We start from the raw sequence: 18691 nt of genomic DNA on the forward strand, positions 1-18691 counted from the left end.
TTAGTCACGTCTCAGATGGAATACTGGCAGCATGTGAGTACGCAATAGCTAAGGCACTGGCTTGCTCATAGCTTGTGGATCTCAGGTCATTGCAAGTCATGTTCTGCCATTGTTTAAGCATTTATGCTGCGTTGGTTAGGAGCCCAGACCAGCTCTTGGTGGTATGGTGGCAACTAGTGTGAAGTAGATTTGCTCTGGTATGTGTCTCAGTAGATGGAGTATTGGGCTTGCTATCTCTTGAAATCCTCACACTGTCACAAACTTGCCTTCATTCTAGGGATTTTCTAGCAGCAGTCACAACAAATTCTTGAGAAATTCAAATCTTGGAGTTGAGCTGGCTGAGTGAGAGAGAGTCGTGGATGTTCATGCTCTCTTTGAGATACCAGACGTGAATGTCCAGTCTCTGCCGAGACTTCAACTGTCATATGTGTGGTAGTTCACCATGGCTATCAAAGCATTGGTTCTGTTAGCATTTATTTATCTCTTGTTTAACATTGGGGAATATCCACTGGACAGCGACAGCTGCTGTGTTTGAACCTTTCTCACAGTGTGATGTAATACAGCAGATCCGCAGCCGTGACCAGATTGTTCCAGCGTTTGCTTTCGAACGCTCAGTGTGAGATGCCCTCTGTCGGATTCAATGGTCTTTGGCAGCCATGAGATGAGATCACAGATATGTTAGGAGAGATTTCCAGGTTCATTAGCACTCATCTCCTCTTCAACCCCCTTCCCCAACTTCTGCCGTTAAAGGTTTGATCTCTGAGTGCGACAAGCCTTTTCCTCCACCTCTCGGTCTACAGACTTCGTCATGTTTGTTCAGTCATTTGGCGGCTGGCCAGTGTAAACGGAGACTAGTCGTGATTGCTTGGGGTCAAAAGCAATCCTGGTGTTTGCTCGCTGAACACGCTCAATTACAGCTTTCATGAAGCGTCTTCTCTCTGAAAAAGGTAAATGTATCCAAATTGCTTGTTTCCTGAAGCGACATGGTGATGCGGACTTGTTTTGCTGACAGGTCTCAGCTGTCAGAAAGAAGCCGATCTGAAAGTGAAGGATCTGTTTGTAAAGCATGTCAAGATTACGGAACTAGATCTGTGTTGTTGAAGATTTATGGTTCTCAAAAGCATTTCAGGCTGTTTCAGTAGAGAAATGTCTAATATTTGTTACGTCGGAAGGGAAGAAGTACTAGGCTACAGCCAGGAACTGTGTGTGTGGGCCTGATTTCATTGCTCCTCTCAATATGGTCAGCTTCAATTTCACTCTGAAATTCCACTCCCATTATTTTCTCCTTTGCATCCCATAAGACGTAATCCCTGCCTGGCAGTTGTTTCACAGCACTTCAGCCTGAGGTTCACTCTGTCCAAGATATTAAGGCCCTGTACTTTCTGGCCCTTTCCTAACACCTTTCTGTTTGTCTGAGTTCTTTTTTTAATTTATTTAGGTGCAGGACTGAGCTTGGTAGATGTTTCTGAGCCAAACACTGCTACTCAACTGAAACTTGTTTTTAATCAAATCGGTCTTGTTTTCTATGAGGGCGACACGCCAGGTCAAGCAAAAATAGAGCTCAGTTGATAGGAATTTTGGGCAATCCTGCCATATTCAGAGAGCTTACTCTTCCAAGTGGACTAGTAGCTTAATCCATCAGCTGCTCAGCGACCATTGTAGCAGGTTCTCACGTCTGTTGTGAAGACGGCACGTGCACATTGTACTGCCCTTTGACTGGCACCTCTAGAATTGCATCAATAAAATGTATTTAAAGCTGTAATGTTAGTGTATCTTTAGACTCTACCTATCTGCATCCTTCCTGTAAATCTTTCTTGAGGGCTGTGGATAGTACCAGCAGGTCTTTGGATCATGTAGTCTGAGGATCAGTGTTTTCGTTGACAAGTGGATATGGAGACATCAGACCTTGGGACTGAACTATGTCATTGAAATGGAAACGTTCTGTTCAGTGAGATAACACTTTGCTTTCTTTATGTTTGGGTTGCCTTTCATTCTGATACTATTAAAACAGAAGCTCGACTCCAAAGAAAGCATGCAGACTTCAGAGGTCATTTCCATCCTTGGGAGGTTTTTAGGGTAACCGCAGGATGGATGCTTGTAGATATGATGTCATCCCTTTTGCGCAGGGGTGTCAAACTCATGCACAGAAGGGGCCACGGAGCAGAGGCTTTGGTTGTCTTACAAATTAAATTACATTTGTTCCCTTGAATTCCCTTCCTCCTGCATAAATTATTTCAAGTTTTTGGAGAGTTGTTGTCTGTTGATATTGCCATAAGCACTTAACTGAGGTCAATCTTTTTCGAAACAAACTTGAACTGCCTTTAACAGTGAGATCACCATGGATCATAGTCAGTCTGATATACCATACCAACACCAAGAGCTCGCAAGCCTCCTATGACTGGTGGGCAGCGTACGGCTCCTGGGTCTTGAGTTTGACATTTGCGCTCTTGCTCACTTGCTCGGTAAGTGCCCATTCCGGGAACAGCTAATGGGTTAAAGATGCCTTAATAACAACCTATCTTAGTCTTAAACACGACTTGACTGCTCTCAACCACCCATGAGGGAAAATTCAAAACTCCCTCCAACCAAAGTTAGCTTTTCCAGATGACTGTGCCGGGATGACGTCTACAGTTTAGACGAGCGGTAAAGTGGAACAACTGACTCACAACTACAGGGGATGTGCGCATCGTGTGTGTACAACTGCTGCAGCATGTGTGCTTGCGAGAAAAAAGAGAAGAATGTTCTGTCCACGTTGCAGCTTGTGGATTGTTGAATAGCAGTGGCACTCTGTGAAGTTTGTTTTGTTTGTGTTAATCTCTAGACAAAGTCAAAAGAATATCCCTGAATGCTTTTATTAAAGTAAGACTGGTCCGATAAATCATGTCTGTGGTGGATGTTGTTTTATCCAAACCCATAAAGCGGCTGTCAGACTGTCGCTGACTAATCTCACGTTAACATCATGTCACTCAACACAATGACATTTACTGCATTGACAGGAAGGTATTCATCTTCTTTGTCAATAGTTTCACCTCTGCTGTGACCAAGTGTGCGACAGGCATGTGAGCAGGAAAGACCTTAACAACTATTTTCTTAAGATTTATTCTGGTCTCTGCAGGCGCTCGCCCTGCTGCGATACTCATTCTCTGTGTTAGCGTGAGCTGTTCTGTCGCCAGCGGCAAACCCTGCGGTCTGCTCGCGTGGACAAATGGCTTTCACTGAAAACCTTGTGGTTTGGCTTGTTTTTAAACTAATAAGGGTATTTTGCAGAAGGAACGTCCGCCCGACTCGGTCAGGCTGAGAATACTAAAAACAAAGTGAAGAAAGTTCAGCACTTGGTTTGTCCTGTAAGCTGAGATTCTTGTTGTGGCGTATGGAGCTACATATTCTTGTTTATTGTCCAGCGTCCTAACCATGCTATCACAAGCTGGAAGACCTCATTCATTCAATTCCAATCCATTCCCGGCTTGCATATGATCGTTTCCCTGGCTGAATACTTCGGTTAACCACAAAGCTTTGCTGCTATGAAACATCAATACTTGTCCTGACAAATGATTATATTTATGTATGCAGGAGAAACCGCCAACAAACCGCCAACGCTAAAACAAGGATTGTTTTTCCTCAGTCTTCCTCAACTGTAGTGCAGACTCCTGACAGTGAGTGGAGTGATGGACTGAAGTGACTTTCACTCCACTTGACTCAATGTTGACTTGTTTGTTTCACCCATCGGGAAACATCAGGAAATGATTCTTGTAATTGACAGCACCAGCTTTGAGAGTACTTGCCGTCTCGTCTTTGCCTGTTAATTATTGATACAAAGCTGAGAATTCCCATCATCATTAATGTTCATCAAATAGTAAAAACTGTGGAAACTGTCGCAACTCAATTAGTGCCACGTTACCGCTCAGTATTTACTTTCAATTCATGGCTTCTATTTATCTGTGTCTCATTGGTGTTTATAAGATGCTTTCGTCTTCTTTCTCTTTCATTCTACACTTTTTATTCCTACTTTTTTCAGTCTTTTGTCTGTTCTTTTTTACGCTTTTCCGCTTCTTTCGTCTTCTACATGTACTTCATTCTCCTCCTTAATGTTGATCATTAAGGATCAACATTAAGTGTATTTTATATGCCTTTGATTGTATAGTACCTGACTAGAGAGTCCTGAGAGATATTTGGCTAAACAAACCAGATTCCAATTGCTTTCTGATCTTTTTTTATTTTTTCATTTATTTACCCCTCTTTTGTCTCCATGGCTGATGCCCTATTAGTCTTTTATTTTTTTTAAATTTGTCCTTACTTCTTAATTTTCCTTCCTCCTCATCTTTTTCCACCTTTCTTCCTCTGTTTTTCTTTCTTTTTTGGTCATTCCCCAATAATGATGATCATAATGCATTATATTTAGAAGCACCTTTCAAAGGTCTCAAGGTCATTTTAGAGTAAAATTATGGTTGAGCAGAGAATAGGACATTTTCAGGGTTCCTTCCCCCCAGCGCTCTAGCTGCATGGCGGCCCCCTACACTAGGATTTCAATCCTTACGCTCACAAAATCCCAGTGTAGAGGGAGAGTTGTCTGCTTTTTTGAGTCAAAATGTTGTGAAATATGACTCCAGTATTAATGCTCCTGCACCGCCTGTTGAGTAGGACTCCTCCTTGTACGGAGGACTGTAAAGGATGTACAGAGCACTTGCCTTTTATGTTCCCCATCGTCAAAAGCCTACACATTGCTGCCCCCGCCTCTGATCTCAGACACCCCCAGTGTTGGGAGAAACTCCGGGGGGGGGGCTTATCATAGTACATTGGTGTATTGGTGGCTTGAGGGGGTTAGCTAGTCACTCTTGTTCTCATTTACCACATCCATGAACATCCATGAACAAATAGTGGAAACCAAATGTGACCTTTCGTCCACAAATGTGTCCCATAAATTTCTTTTTCCAGGACCATTAGTTTACTTTAGCCGATCATCTGACAATGAAGTGCAGCAGCATGAACACCTTATCTAAAGGAGTTGCTAAGGAGTAACGCCCTGGTGCCAGTGGAAAGCCGCTGGATCACCACAAAGAACCAGGCTGTCTTGAAGTCAGCCATTTGCCTCGAGGGTTAACTACCCGTCTTCATTCCTCCTAGGCCCACCCCTTTTTGGGAAGAGAGGGCTGTGAATAAATACCACCCTTGTCTTCTCATAATGGAAGAGCTTGACCCTCCGTGACCTGCGCTGGTTGAGCATCTGCCTGTCGATTCTTCCTGCGGGACATCACCCTGCTGTCACATCTGCCAGAGAACTGCAATTCAATCCCTTCTGGAATTCTGGAGGAAGATTGAATGAACGATAGAATGAGTACAAAATTGTGTCCATGCTGAGGCATGATTTTGTGTATTTCATTGTGGTCACTGTTACTGGAATGATGGAAGTGGTGCTCATTGACATTCTTGCGCCTCCCTCTATAGATGGGATGGTAATGAGTTTGGCTGCGGACTTAATTTAATCATGTCGATTAAAGAGGTGCAGATGTGGCACAGCTGCTAGCACTCAGTAGACGCTCCCAGTTGTTGCAATGTGGTGCCAATGTTGGATAAATCCGCCGTTATCGGCCATCGTGGCCCACATTCCTTCATGACCAGGCCGTCTTAAACGGGACAAAGGAGTTTGTTTTGCGAGGATTGACCTGGCTCACGTGCTGCTGCGTCCACATGACTGGAGAAACTGGTTTAGGTGAGAAGCTGGAGCCGTCACAAGCTGGTCTTTGTTTTTTTTCTCCCCAGCACGACTTTGTAAAGCACCTGCTTCAGATTAAAGCAGGGAATTCAATAGTGAGTTTTGTTTGCGAGTGCTCGGGCTGGACCACTTCAACGCATCACTCTGTTATATTTGTGATGTGTTGACCTCCGCTACAGTTCCAGCATCAGAACTGGGTCATTGTGTCTAAAGATCACCAGGATGAGAGAACAGAAACAGCATGCAAATAAGCACAAACGCCCTCACGAGTGGACCTTCTGCCTGAACCAGTTGAGTGAGACTGTCCTCTACATGAAGCTCTCACATAGCAAGAATGAGTTCACTTACACACACCCAGTGACAAATCTGATGCTACCATGTGCTTGGGAGGTATTCATTTTTGGTTCCAAATCTTGTTCTTTGTTCTGCCAATTCCCTTTTTATGGGGTCGCGGAGGGCCAGTGCTTATCCTAGCAACTTGAGGTGAGAGGCAAGACATAGACACACAACCTCTCCATGGAGAATTTATGGTCATCAATTAACCTCCGCATATTTCTGGAGTGAGGTAGGAAAGCAAGGTGCCAGGGCAGCCTGTGTGGGCTTGGGAGAACATATAAGATGGATTCTAACTGGTGACTTTCTTGCTGTGGGAGGGCACCACTTGTGAATCAAAATAAGTTACCTTAAATGTATTCAGTAAATGCATCACAAGTTGCCCTTCTGACTTGTTGCCTGTGTAAGATCGAGTTAGTTTTACCAAGCTGACGGGTACCTTGCTTAAGACATTTCTTCATCTTTGTGTCTCTGTGGTAAATAGAAAATTCCTCTGTTGTGTTAGGATCTGAAAAACAGTCTTTTCCTTTTGAAATAATGCTAAAATAATTTGAATTTGAAGCGACTTGCATACCTACTGCACCTGTGGATGTCGTATGTAGAAGCCGACATGCTATGTTGGGATATAACTGTGCAGCTCTTTTCCCCAATGTTAAACCGTCCAGACATCCTGCTAGTAGTCTCTGACATTTGAAACTGGCCGAGGCGATGAGTGTAATTTATGTGTGTCTGGCTGGCTCATCACCAGCTGTCTCAGCCATCATTCCTGCTTCAAGATGCTGAGCAGACATTCAAGCTCAAATTTCTTCCTATCTGCACAAGACAAACCTGCTAGATAAATACCTGTCAAGCAAAATGTTTGGTTTAGTCTCCTATTAAACGTGAGACCTTTTAGCAACAAAGTTTTTTGTTTACACATCCATCATGTCGGGCTATAACTTGACAATTTGCTCATCTTCACTTGTCTTAGTGTGGCGAGAATGCATGAAGCATTTTGCATTTTTCTGGCGGAAGATTAAATTATGGATTGAGTTATGGAGTCAAGGTCATCTTGAGGGCTCTCGGTGCCGTGATGGTAACGTTGGCACTGTGTTGACACATTCGAGAGTTAGTGCCGAGGCGAGCGGAAGGTCACAAGTTAGATTCCATTACCATATTAAAATCTCAATGTGATATGGTTCCTGGTAAATCCCTACCTTCACCTCATTCGTAGCCTTTTGATGCCTCACAGTTTTGACATTAAAATGTTTGTTTTGTTGTAGGTTAGGTGTGGACATTATAGCGCTTGCAGTTTGTTGACCTTTGGATGATCTTATCTGACCATTCCCACAATTCCAACTGACACATTCCCCGCACAGTTACTGTCCTATCACTAGCTGAGCTATCACTATCTCTTCCTTCATACCATCATAAAATTGTGTCAGTCATATGACCTCCTGCTTCTGACATTAAACTGATAACCAGCACCCAAGAATGTGTTGAGCTTATACCATCTCTTTATGTTTTGATCTTCTCACTTCTCACACAAGTCTTTGTATGATGTTTCTGTGTGTCTATGGTGTTTGAAAGAAACATTTCTGTGTCTTATATAAAGGTAACTGACAACCATCTGTGCTGTTGTTCCTAGTGTTGTAGAGTCAGGTTAGCACAGCTACAACACAGAACTAATTCAGACTGCTCTTCAAAACAGAGCCCATTTTTGTTGATGATTTTCTATAGTCCGCTGATTGGAATTTAGGATGTGCCTCGAGAAGGAAGCTGTATTCATACGTACCTGGGAGAGGTTGTCATTCATTCCTTCTATTGTGGTTTGCGTGGAGCTATTATGAGGGCTGTAATTGACTCAGGTAATGACTCTTAATGGGAGTTCTTTTGTTGTCTGGCTTAACCTTGACCGTGTTAAAGAAACCCATCAGACAGGCCCAGACTGGTAAAACCAACTCCGACTTTTTTTGCTGTCGGCCGACTTGAACACTTCAGCGGAGGTGATTGATGTGTTAAGTCTCTTGAAAGTGCTGACTCGGTTCCACCCATTCATCCATCATGATCTGGGTTGCTTCACCAGCCATTATCATTTTCATTTTGTGTGTGTTTCGCTCAAGAGGAGGCGTGTGATCAGGATCTTGTACAGGTTTGCCTGACTCCGGTCCTCATTTTGGGGTTTAATCGGCCATGAAGGAGAGGCACTGGCAGTTGGAGTGCTGCTTCACCACGAACATATGGGCCGCCTGGCATCGGGAGGCTACATCTGAATTACCATTTCAATTAGTGTCAAACTCTTCATTGACTTTCTAATCTGTCGGTGAACCATGAGCTCATGTGGTGCCAAAATATCTGTGGCTGCACCTATAGACAAGAACTTGAGCAGTGTGATTCACCGGAGACCCCCAGGATGAGGAGACGGAGGGCAGAAGGGCAAACTTTCTGTGGCGTCAGAGCTCCTGGAGAATGCAGAGAGGGATTAATGCTTGTCTCTGGCAGTGATGGACGAGACTAGAACACACACCCACCCCTTGGAAAGTGTATGTATACGGTGTTTGGTCCCCCTCTGCTGCTCTATCTGCTATTTCAGAACAGTATATGGGAGAAAACTAGACTCATGTGTCCAGGGGTGACCAATAAGCATGGACCTAGCATTGTGTGCCACTTGAATTCAATCATACTATGCGATGTTTGATGTAGTTTTCGTCACTAAGTACTTCTAATGTGATTTTCTTTTTTGCTCTCATTTTGTCACATTTGTAACGCACTTTGGGTCACACCTTTTTAGGTTCACTGGTTTGAGTTGGTCTTTATGTGCCTGTCAATTGGCGACCTGTCGAGGGTGTCTCTTGGCAACTGGTACAGGTGTGTTCCAGAAATATATATATCACTGTTACTGGTGTTTGTTGCCGTTCCTGAGTTATGTTTCCTTGTTGTTTTGCTGAAACCTGCGCCGACGTTTGACCTCTAGCAGCCGCCTTGACGCGACTCTCCTGGCACCCCGTGGTCAATGATCTCTGATGGATCACCTCGGGGAGCTGAGAGTGTGTCTCGTGCTGCAGTACGCTGCTGCGGCGGCTTTAGCTATGGTAATGAGTAAGTTGCAGACTGATCTTATTAATCACCTGCGCTTGCAGCAAAGAGTGACAGATGATCCTGCTGCTCACAACTGACAGGAGCAGTCAATTCTGCTGCCGATGATGTGGTTTGTCTTTGAGGCGGTGGTGGCCAACTTACAGACTCAAGTTATGGTTGTCTTTATTTATGCTTGCTAGAAGATGACAGTGATTCGACAATGTTTTTTCTTTAGGTGATATAGTCGACTCTTTGCCTCAAAGATGCTTAAAATCCTCCTTTTTTCAGAAGCTAATCAGTCATTTCCGCTTCCCCCTGAAAACACAAACTATCATTGACATGTCAGAGCTTTGAATGTTTCCCCTCTGGCTGCGTTGTCACATTTTCAAAAGGCATATCCAGTCATTCCTTACATTTGTCACATTTTTTGGCACATTCGTTTCTACCAGTAGTAGACCCAAATATCAATTTCAACAAAATGCATGCGTTATGTTGACACCAATACGTCACTGTTTTGTCACTGTTTTTTGATGTTGAAGTAATTGGTTTCAACCTAGTAATATGTACAGTACAGCCAGTTCTGTTTAAATGGAAATGAAGTCTTTTCAACAACAACAACAATAATGCTGGCTTTATAAGCCACTTATTAGCCAGTGTGTGTATATATATATATATATATATATATATATAGCTAATAAGTGGCTTATAAAGCCATAAGTGGCGCAAAATTATACACTAGTAATTTAAAATTAATGTTTAAAATTCACCATCTATTTTCTAGTAAGATGAGATTGTACATAAAAAAAATCTATACGTCAAAAAAACAACTGATGGAATAGAATTGAATGAATGATGGGAATAGAGCATGTTTGTATTTTGAGGTAGTCTCAGTGATAAGGGAGTACGATTGACTGAACTAACCGCAGAGAAATATTATGATGGAATGAATCTGTTTTTGCCTTTGGTGTTAGTATTCTGCTGACAAGCAAAAGTACCCCACTGTGGGATGAATATCTCATTGTCCTGACTGAAATCACAGACTGTATGTCGACTGTTATTTCTTCTAGTGCCAGTGCTGATCAATTCCTCACCACATCCACTTGTGTGCACGCATTTAAAGATGAAATACTCAAAGTAATTTGTGTCACTTCATGATACTTGTACCTGTCCACCTGGAGAAGACTTCTGAATGAGAACAATGGCCTCAAAGTTCGGAACATATCTTTTGGGGGGTGGGTGATTAATGGCTTAGTGACCAATGGAAAACTTCTGGACGATCTCTAGTTCCAATGTAGAATGGCATCTGTTCCAATTGTTCTATGTGGAAATTGTTTCTCAATAGTCTTTATTTGCTTTGTTGTTGAAGCATGTACTGTAATATTTTTGAACAATAGTAGAGTGGAGATTGTTATTTTGCTCTTTGGTAGATATTGTTGTTGCTGTTTTTAGTCATTTTAAAATATAATTATAACATATAAATGTTTATTTAATGTGTCTTTAAATTACATTAAAAAATGAGATTATGCAAGATCCAGTGCTGTGAAAAATATATTGTGATTATTTTCACCTGACTTATATGGTTTCCTTCTACTTATTTCCCTTTTTCTAGCTAGTTGGTCCAAACATGCCCCAGACTTTTAGCTTTGCCGGTCCATTAACCATCTTAAACCAGCATATAATATTATTAAATAATAATTTTAAATAAATAATTTAAATAAATAATACGATGTGTCATGCCAGTGGTGCAGCAGACATTGGCAGCATGGTGAAGTCCAGCCGTAGGATTAAGCACATGGTGTGCACATCTCTGACTTCCTTTTCCTGGATGGAACCCTCCAAATGACCTTCACCTCTGCGCTGACCAACAGGAAGGCTGGTGTGCATCCTCAGGGTTCCAGCTGTTGCCCTGAACACACACTTATTTCTTGACCACGCCACTTGAAGAAGTGGTGTGCTCCCATTAACTGATGGATGACGACAACATTTTAGAGGAAAGTGACTCAATTTTCACTCTTCCAGCGGCGCACAACGTTGCTTGTGTTGTGTCTCATGCACACACACAGACAGACTCTCCCCCACTCCCTCACTGATGGTCTGCTGTAGCCAACTAATGCTAATTCATTCAATGTCTGGTCCACGCTCTGCTTTGTGACTAGCAGCTGGATTTAGTTCTCAGAAGAAAGGATCTTTCTCTGCCACGATTCTGAATAGTTGGAAAATGTCAAGAGAGTCAGTGCACAGGAGCCAAGCAAACAAAAGACTCGACCTTTGACCTCAGACTGAAAGCTCCCTTCCTAAGTGAATTCCGTCAGTTCACTTGCACTTTGCTTCTTTATCGCATACTTGATATGTTGTGGACAACGCTGACCTTTACGAGTGCAGCACTTTGTTTAAATGAGTATTTCATTTTACGTTGGAACCCAATAGCTGCGCTACTAGTGATTATTCTTCATAAGTGATTCTGGCATTTTCTGATCGTGGGCCAAACATTCTGAAAATAGTTTTCCTCGATGCGCGTATATTAGATTATAGAAATCATAATGATCAAATCATGACACAGAAGGAAGTTAGACTAACATGTCTGAGTAAAATTTACTGTCCTTGAGGACATGCTCATTGTGGGAATATGCTCTACTGGCTGAAGGAAACAATTCAATGCCTTTTGTTGACGATAAAACTGATAAAAAATTTAGGTCATGATGTACCTTGTGTAATTGCTCGAATACCAAAATATTCATAAAGATTGCATATACAAATGGTAGTGAAGGAGTGATTAGAATCTTGCCTTTTATATCAGCTTTGTAGCTAATAAATGGCAAAAATGTCTCTTGCATATAGATTCCAACATTCCATGAGCATCGCTATTACATTAGCCAAATAACTCTTTTCTTATGTATCTTTTTTGTACTTGACATCTTCCCTCCCACTATTTTCTTTGTGAAGTTGAAACGTGAACTCTAATGGATCTAATATCAATTGTAAAACTGAAATGGATAAATTTGAAAAAACCCTTGTGTACTGGCCCAATTTAACCTCCGAATGTACGTCAACCCACCAGATCTACTCTCCTTTGTAATCCTGAACAATGTTCACATGTGTCAAATGAAATTAAAAGCTAAGTATAAGCATATTAAATGCTGCGAACCAGGTCAAAAATGCGAAGATCTAACCTATGAAATCAGCTTAAGCCTCAGCAATCGGCTTTGGGACCCAGTATTGGTTCTCATAAATAACATTTTTGAGCATTGGTTGTGGATTTGTTGCGGTTCAGGGTATTAAAGGTCATCGACGTTGAACTTTAAATGTGGAGTCAGAGCGGATTTCTGATATCCTGGAAAGCTCGGCTCTTAACTCACACTGAGTTTTTGCCTGTGAAACTGTCTTTGTTTCCGTTTTTTGTTGGCAAAAGTCAGATTTTCAAGATCTTGGAGTGTGACTGGGTGTAATTGTTTTAGGGTTGAATACTGTTGGCTTTCATACTGTTGCCAAGTGTTTTGACATAAACAGAATTAATCCACTTTGTTGAACTTGCTTGGCCTCTAATTGGTCTTAATGAAGGCGGTGGACATTTGGCCGGCATGCGTGAACTCGGCTCAGCACCTGCTCCGTATGAATATGCATCAGCATGCCTGCTCTGCTCGCATGATCCCTCAGAGTGTGTTGTGGACCAACCTTTTAGCGCGCAGACAAAGGGCTTTGAGAGCGACTCAGACAAGGCCACGCTGCTCTTTGTGTGGCTGACAATGTTGTTTGGCGCTAGCTGAGGCTGCTGAAGTCGTGTCTTGGGGCTGATGTTTGGAGCAGCAGGCTAGCAGAACTCTATGTCACAGCTGCTCGTGCTGCGTGGGATGGAGACAGTAGAGTTGCCCTTCACTGTCTTGACTGCAAACGGTGGGATTCCTTCTGATACGATGAGGAGACTTTGCTCCTTCTTCTGTGGGGATTCTCCTTCAGGGTTTTCCACAGAAAGTCCCCCACCTATCTTCATCACTCTCCAGTCACACCTTCATTCATTCTTCCATCCCCACGTCCTAACCATTTGGCCTCTCCAACTTTCTTAACTTTTCTAGTCATTCCCTCTTCTTCTCTGACTCTTTAGCTGCCTGTGTTTTTGTCCTCAAAACTGGCGTGGAAATAGCAGTAACTGTACGAATTTAACTATCATCTTAACTCAGTCTTAAACTGAACGGTGAAGACTAGAAACATTGTATCAAAGCTGAATATATTTTAGGTTTAAGTGTGGCATGCCATTAAACTTGTGTAGCTGAGCAATATTTCTAAACTTGTTTGCTTCTCAGTTACATAGAGACGCATGTACAGAGCCAGGTGGCTCCAAGAAAGCACTGTTTCAGAGCACATTGTGTCCAGCTCTGACAATGTTTTGGCTGAGTGCAGGTCCAGTTTGACCACAGCTATGTTAACCGAAGACAAATTAAACCTTGCATGACTGTTTAAGAATATGGCATCGTCTCAAATACATCTCAGAAATTCCACAACTGCTGAAGTTCAACTCCCAAAATGTGGAGTGAAACAACCTCCCTGTTTCTGCGTCTGTAATTTCCTCCCATGGCAATACACACTCACAGTCCTACGCTCTGTCTCGGCAGTAGCTGGCTGCCACTCCGCTCTCCGTGTGGGGTCATTGTGGTATTTAGGGTCAGACAAGGGCTCCACTCATTGCGCCCTCTCCGGTGGTGCGGCAGCCGTTATACGCCAGCTTGTCTCGCCCTGCGCCTCAGAAAATCTGTCTTTAAAAGACGGAGGAAAGTGGTGCCGTGGTCATTGATGCAAGCTGTAAAACATCCTTTAGGAAAAAAAAAGTTTTCCCCTCATGGCTGTGCCACTTTTCCACTTGTGTTACCAAGGGTTACCCCTGCTGGACTCTGATTCGCCACCTCTGTGTCGAAGGCAGGAGGGAGTTTCCACGTGTCATCTGCTGTGCTGGGGAGTGTCTGGCAGTGTGTGTGTAGCTTTAAGACGCGACACTCTGAGATCACACAACTCCGGCTTGATTCCTCCTTCAAAGAGCTTTTAGATTAAAGCCCGGACCACCAAGGTAAGGGATGTTATGAGCTCTATGTTTTATCTTCCTGTTCCGCTTTGTTCTTCTCGTTGACTGGATTAGCAGTCGGCTGAAGAGATGGGATTGTGTTGCCTATTGTGATGCACAGGTGCTGCTCATAGTGTGTTTTTGCTTGTGGAACTTTTGTACGCGTCGGTCCATTCAGCAGCTCTCAACTTGTCTTCACATGGCATGCAAGTCTTTGTAGAGGTCTTCTTAATACGCGGCTCTGCTTTTATCCAAGCTAGCATTGTTTGTCTGCGACACATTGACTTAAGAGAAATGACACAAACTTTCATCCTACATACAAGTTACCTTTCATCCTATGGAGGACCGAAAACCTGTTGCTTATACCACTGGAGCCATGTTTATGATGCTATAAAAGTGACATTTCACCAGGACGAAGTAGAGCTAGGATTTGGTTATTTTTAGGTTGATTTTGAAATCGTACTGGCAGTTTTAATGATCGTGTTTCAAAGTGAGATATCTACCTTTCGCACAACTTTTGTTGATTTTCAGCTGTACCGTAGTTGCAAAAGCCCGTGGGAAGCATCACATGTTATTTTGCTCCTAGATTGAGTTAGTGTCAGCATAAGCTATGTAACTGACTACACATATTTATTAGTTTTTGAATAATTTTATTTACATTTTTTTTACCATATCAATAATTTTACCGCTTGTACATCTTTATTGAAGCACATTTCAAGTTTATTCACATGTTAAAGTCATATTTTTGGGGATCGTCATGAGTGACAAACATTCAGTATTTTTGCTGCTAGACTATGGACTTGGACTGACTCTGCAGACACATTCCAAGAAGAGGCATATGCAGTTCATTTGAGAGCAAAGTAACTTGCATCAGTAGAAAGCATGCGACTTAGCATGCAAGTAAGTGTGCCAGCTTGTAGTGTTCACATTCAGTGGGATAAGACACAGCATATTTTCTCCAATATTGCACTTTGACTCCTCATCGAGAGGTTCATATAGAAAGAAAGAAATTTAAGCACTTTTTTCTTAACCCTGTTGCTTAAATAACAATTAGATTAGATGTCATTTATTGTCCCACAGTAGGGAAAGGGTAGAGTTTTGACAACAAAGACAACCAAGACATTAAAGATACACAACGTTCACAAAGCATTATCATACATAAAAACACTTAGCTACAAAAAAATGAACTGTGATGTCTGAAGCTATCGAAAATGTACAATGGGTCCCACCAAAGTTGACTATTATACAATAGTAATTCACCCAAGATATGGATTTTGCCTGCAAACAAGCTTCATGCTGCCAAGATATTGAGACTTGTCATATCAGACAAATGAAATGATATGTTTTTTATAGAACATTAGAACTCAATGCGCTGTTTTGTCCTTGCCATGCGGAGCTCCGGGAACAGCAGAGCATTCGTGGAAAGTGCTATGAACATACAAGGGGGAAAACAGCGCACTGAGTGCTTTAATGTCAATAAAATGTCATTGGTCAGATGTGGTCAGTCCACCTATAATGACAGCTTGATGCACATCAGCCCATGATCTTATGAATCCTTGTGCATTTTTATGCTGGTACACGACATCACTGACCGTTCTATGGGGACGGACTCAACCTGCGGTCTACAGACTTGTGCGGCCAATATTTATTACTCCATATTTTATTCTTTACATATTCATTATGTCCTACTTTCTATTCAACTATTTGTTTGAGCCTCATCCAATGAATAGTATTTTCCTGTATTCCTTCCTGATCTGCCTTGCTATTTTTAGAAATCTTCCCGCTGCCGACTTCCTGTGGCCACCGATGTGGCGACCACTGCTTTTGTCGCCGGTGCAGGATATTTGAGAGACCATTTTCTTGGCCTCGCTCTGGAATACCGCTGGTGCGCTGGTATAAATCTTCCCCAAGTGCTGTCATGACATTTTTGGTCTCAAGCCAAACACAGAACTTCATAATGGGAGACTGAAAAAAAAGTCCAAGGGACACTTAACAAGTAGTTTGATGGATGTTTGGTGGCTCTGGCTCTCACGACTGCAGCAGTATGAGCTTTCAACGGGTGATTCATAGAGAGACTGCTCTAAACAAAAACAACCACAGGACACTTGCCTGACCATATGACGCCGAAGTTACCTCCACATTTTGGCTATTGTTGCTTAAAAGTGAAGCATCCTCCAACATGTGCGTTGTCTGTGGCACCAGGGGAAGTGATAGGAGTGGGACCCGTGGGTCGTGATTTGACAAGAGGGAAGCTGCACAATTGTGCTGTGTCCTGAGTAAAAACAAATGACCTCATTGGTTCTGGTTCACAACTGAGAAAAAGGAATATTAAAGCAACATAAATACAGACTTAGGAAAATTGCATCAATTATTTTGAGAATAATATAAACTTGGTTTGTCCCTCCAGGAAACAAGTGTAGTCTTTCCAAACTGCAGAAGCAGCATAGTAGTGACTGCTCATCTCTTGGGGGAATCGTGTGTTTCACTCTGCTGCGTCGATAGTTTTTCCAGCTCAAGTTTAGACTCGGAAAGGTCAGAATTGTAGACTGTTAGTGATGCAGAATTTGGGTGTAGCTGTGGTTCCACTGCTCTTCCTCAACGTGTGTACCTGCTGTGTTTAGTCCGGGACGAGGTGTGGCCCGTGCCCCTGCACCAGACCCGAGGCAGACTAAACACAGAGCTTACGTGGGAGTCTTTCAGGGGCAGCAAGAGAAGAATGCCAGGTCACAGGGTGTGTCGAGGAGCACTGGGGTGACGTTGGGCTCTTGGGCTCAGAGCAGATGGCATGTAGGAAATCTATTGACAAGAAGAGAGGATTGAAGGCAAAAGAGGGAGGGCCTGATTTGGACCTGACTCTGCGGTCGCGCCTAAAAGGAAGACTTGTCTTGTTGTTCTCCGCCGCACAATACTCTAGTTCAAGTCGCAGCAGAAGGCGAACGTGTGTGTGTCTTTGGGTTTCTGTTTTGTACGCCTCAAAGCTTTTCATAGTCGCGGCCTGAAAAAACTTTCCAAGGGAAGTGTCAGTGGAGGAGTCGGAAGAAAGAAGTCATTGTGACAACGCTGACAATCAGCGTTTTGCTGACTCGCAAAGCAGCTGGTTTTCCTCGTCTTCAGATTTGTTTTACTTTTATTCCCAACACCTGAACTTTGAAAGAGGACAAAAGCCTCTGCTTTGGCAGCCTTTGCTGTGTAGTTATCAAACTCTTTATGAACATGATGACTGGGCAAATTACACTCTTCATGAGTTGCTTTGTGAGATTTAACGGCGTTCCTCTGGTGTTTCCACAAAACTTAAGTATTCTGGCTCTGTGTTTTCAGGGCTGAAAAGATTACTGGACTCTAAATACACACCGTGTTTCTCATGACTCAGCGCCTGTGATCAGCTAAGACCGCCGGTTCATCGCCAGGTTTACATATCTGCGGCCAAATCTCGGTGTTCTCACACGTTTACAAATGTGAGCGGATTATTATTTTTGCGGGGATTATTCTGGATCCTTGAAATTTGAGTTCACACTAAGACTGAAGGAATTTCCTCCGCTGTAACTTCGCTGTCGCTGATCTTCTTGCTGTTAAATCTTAGGAGCATCCCAAGTAAACTCTTAATGCTTAATCCCCAATGTGACGGCTTCTGGCAGCTGGCCGTATTCACTGTAACCTTCCACATGCCGTACGTGTGCTTGAAGGCTTAGCCAAGTAAGCACTATTTGAAAGGCTTCCTGGAGTGTGAACTACACGCATGTAAGCGGGTTACATTACACATACAAGAGTCTCACTGCTCCGCCAAAGACACCCAACGCCTCCTCTGACAACACCACTTCCCTGCTACAGATTCGGCTGTGGTGGTAAAAGTAAGGGTGGATTCCAAGGTTTAAAAATAAACAAAAGTGCCCTCCGTTTAGTAAGCTTTTCCAATCACAGGCGACGTCATGGACTCGAGAGGAGGTGGAAAAATGTTTGGCTTGGACAGCGAACTGAGGTGAATAAGATGCACGGGTGGGGACACGCTTTTGAACCGCTGTGGGGCCAGGATGGCACCAGCACTTCAAGAGCCTTTTTATAGAGCTGTGAACCTGCACACGATTTTAGAGATGCTCTTGTGAGGCTGCTGGATGTTGAGTGCATCATTTAAGAGACCCCATATTTTAATTGATAGCCGTCATTACAGACCTCAAAAATGTAGTATTGACACTAGAAAGGTAGTGGTGCTTTGTATTTATCAAATACCTCTTGTGTCTCAAATTCTATACTGGTCTCCCTCTCCCGTTTAAAGTGGACTTTTCTGTGTGTTGCAGATGATCCAACCGGCCTAAGGAACCAATTTTTTGTGCGGAATGAGGTGGAAAGAACTGTCAGCGTAAGGGCTTGACTTTCGGGTGAGTGTCATAAACTTCACACTAATCTTTCGTCCGACTTCCTCTCAGAGACGGTTGCTTCAAGTGGCCAATCTGATTAATTAGTTTAGTCTTGTGTTGCATAAGGATTGTTCCTGCCCGCACTGCCATGCAGACGGACCAGCGTCTTACGCGCCGTGACATATTAGC

The 18691-nt window shown here is 43.0% G+C and overlaps 1 protein-coding gene across 5 annotated transcripts in view; it reads left to right on the top strand.

Annotated features, from left to right (window-relative positions):
- Positions 1-18691, top strand: part of tiam2a (TIAM Rac1 associated GEF 2a) — a 90297-nt gene that overhangs the window by 25997 nt on the left and 45609 nt on the right. For 3 of the 5 annotated variants that reach the window (XM_053844346.1, XM_053844347.1, XM_053844344.1), the window contains exon 2: positions 18443-18523. The gene's annotated coding sequence lies outside the window, so the exon portion shown is untranslated. Of the gene's footprint in view, positions 1-13773; positions 14272-18442; positions 18524-18691 lie in introns of those variants that run through there. The other 2 variants (XM_053844345.1, XM_053844348.1) reach the window with 2 other exon arrangements.

This window comes from Synchiropus splendidus, chromosome 16 (genome assembly GCF_027744825.2).
Source record: "Synchiropus splendidus isolate RoL2022-P1 chromosome 16, RoL_Sspl_1.0, whole genome shotgun sequence".
NCBI classification, from domain to species: domain Eukaryota; kingdom Metazoa; phylum Chordata; class Actinopteri; order Syngnathiformes; family Callionymidae; genus Synchiropus; species Synchiropus splendidus.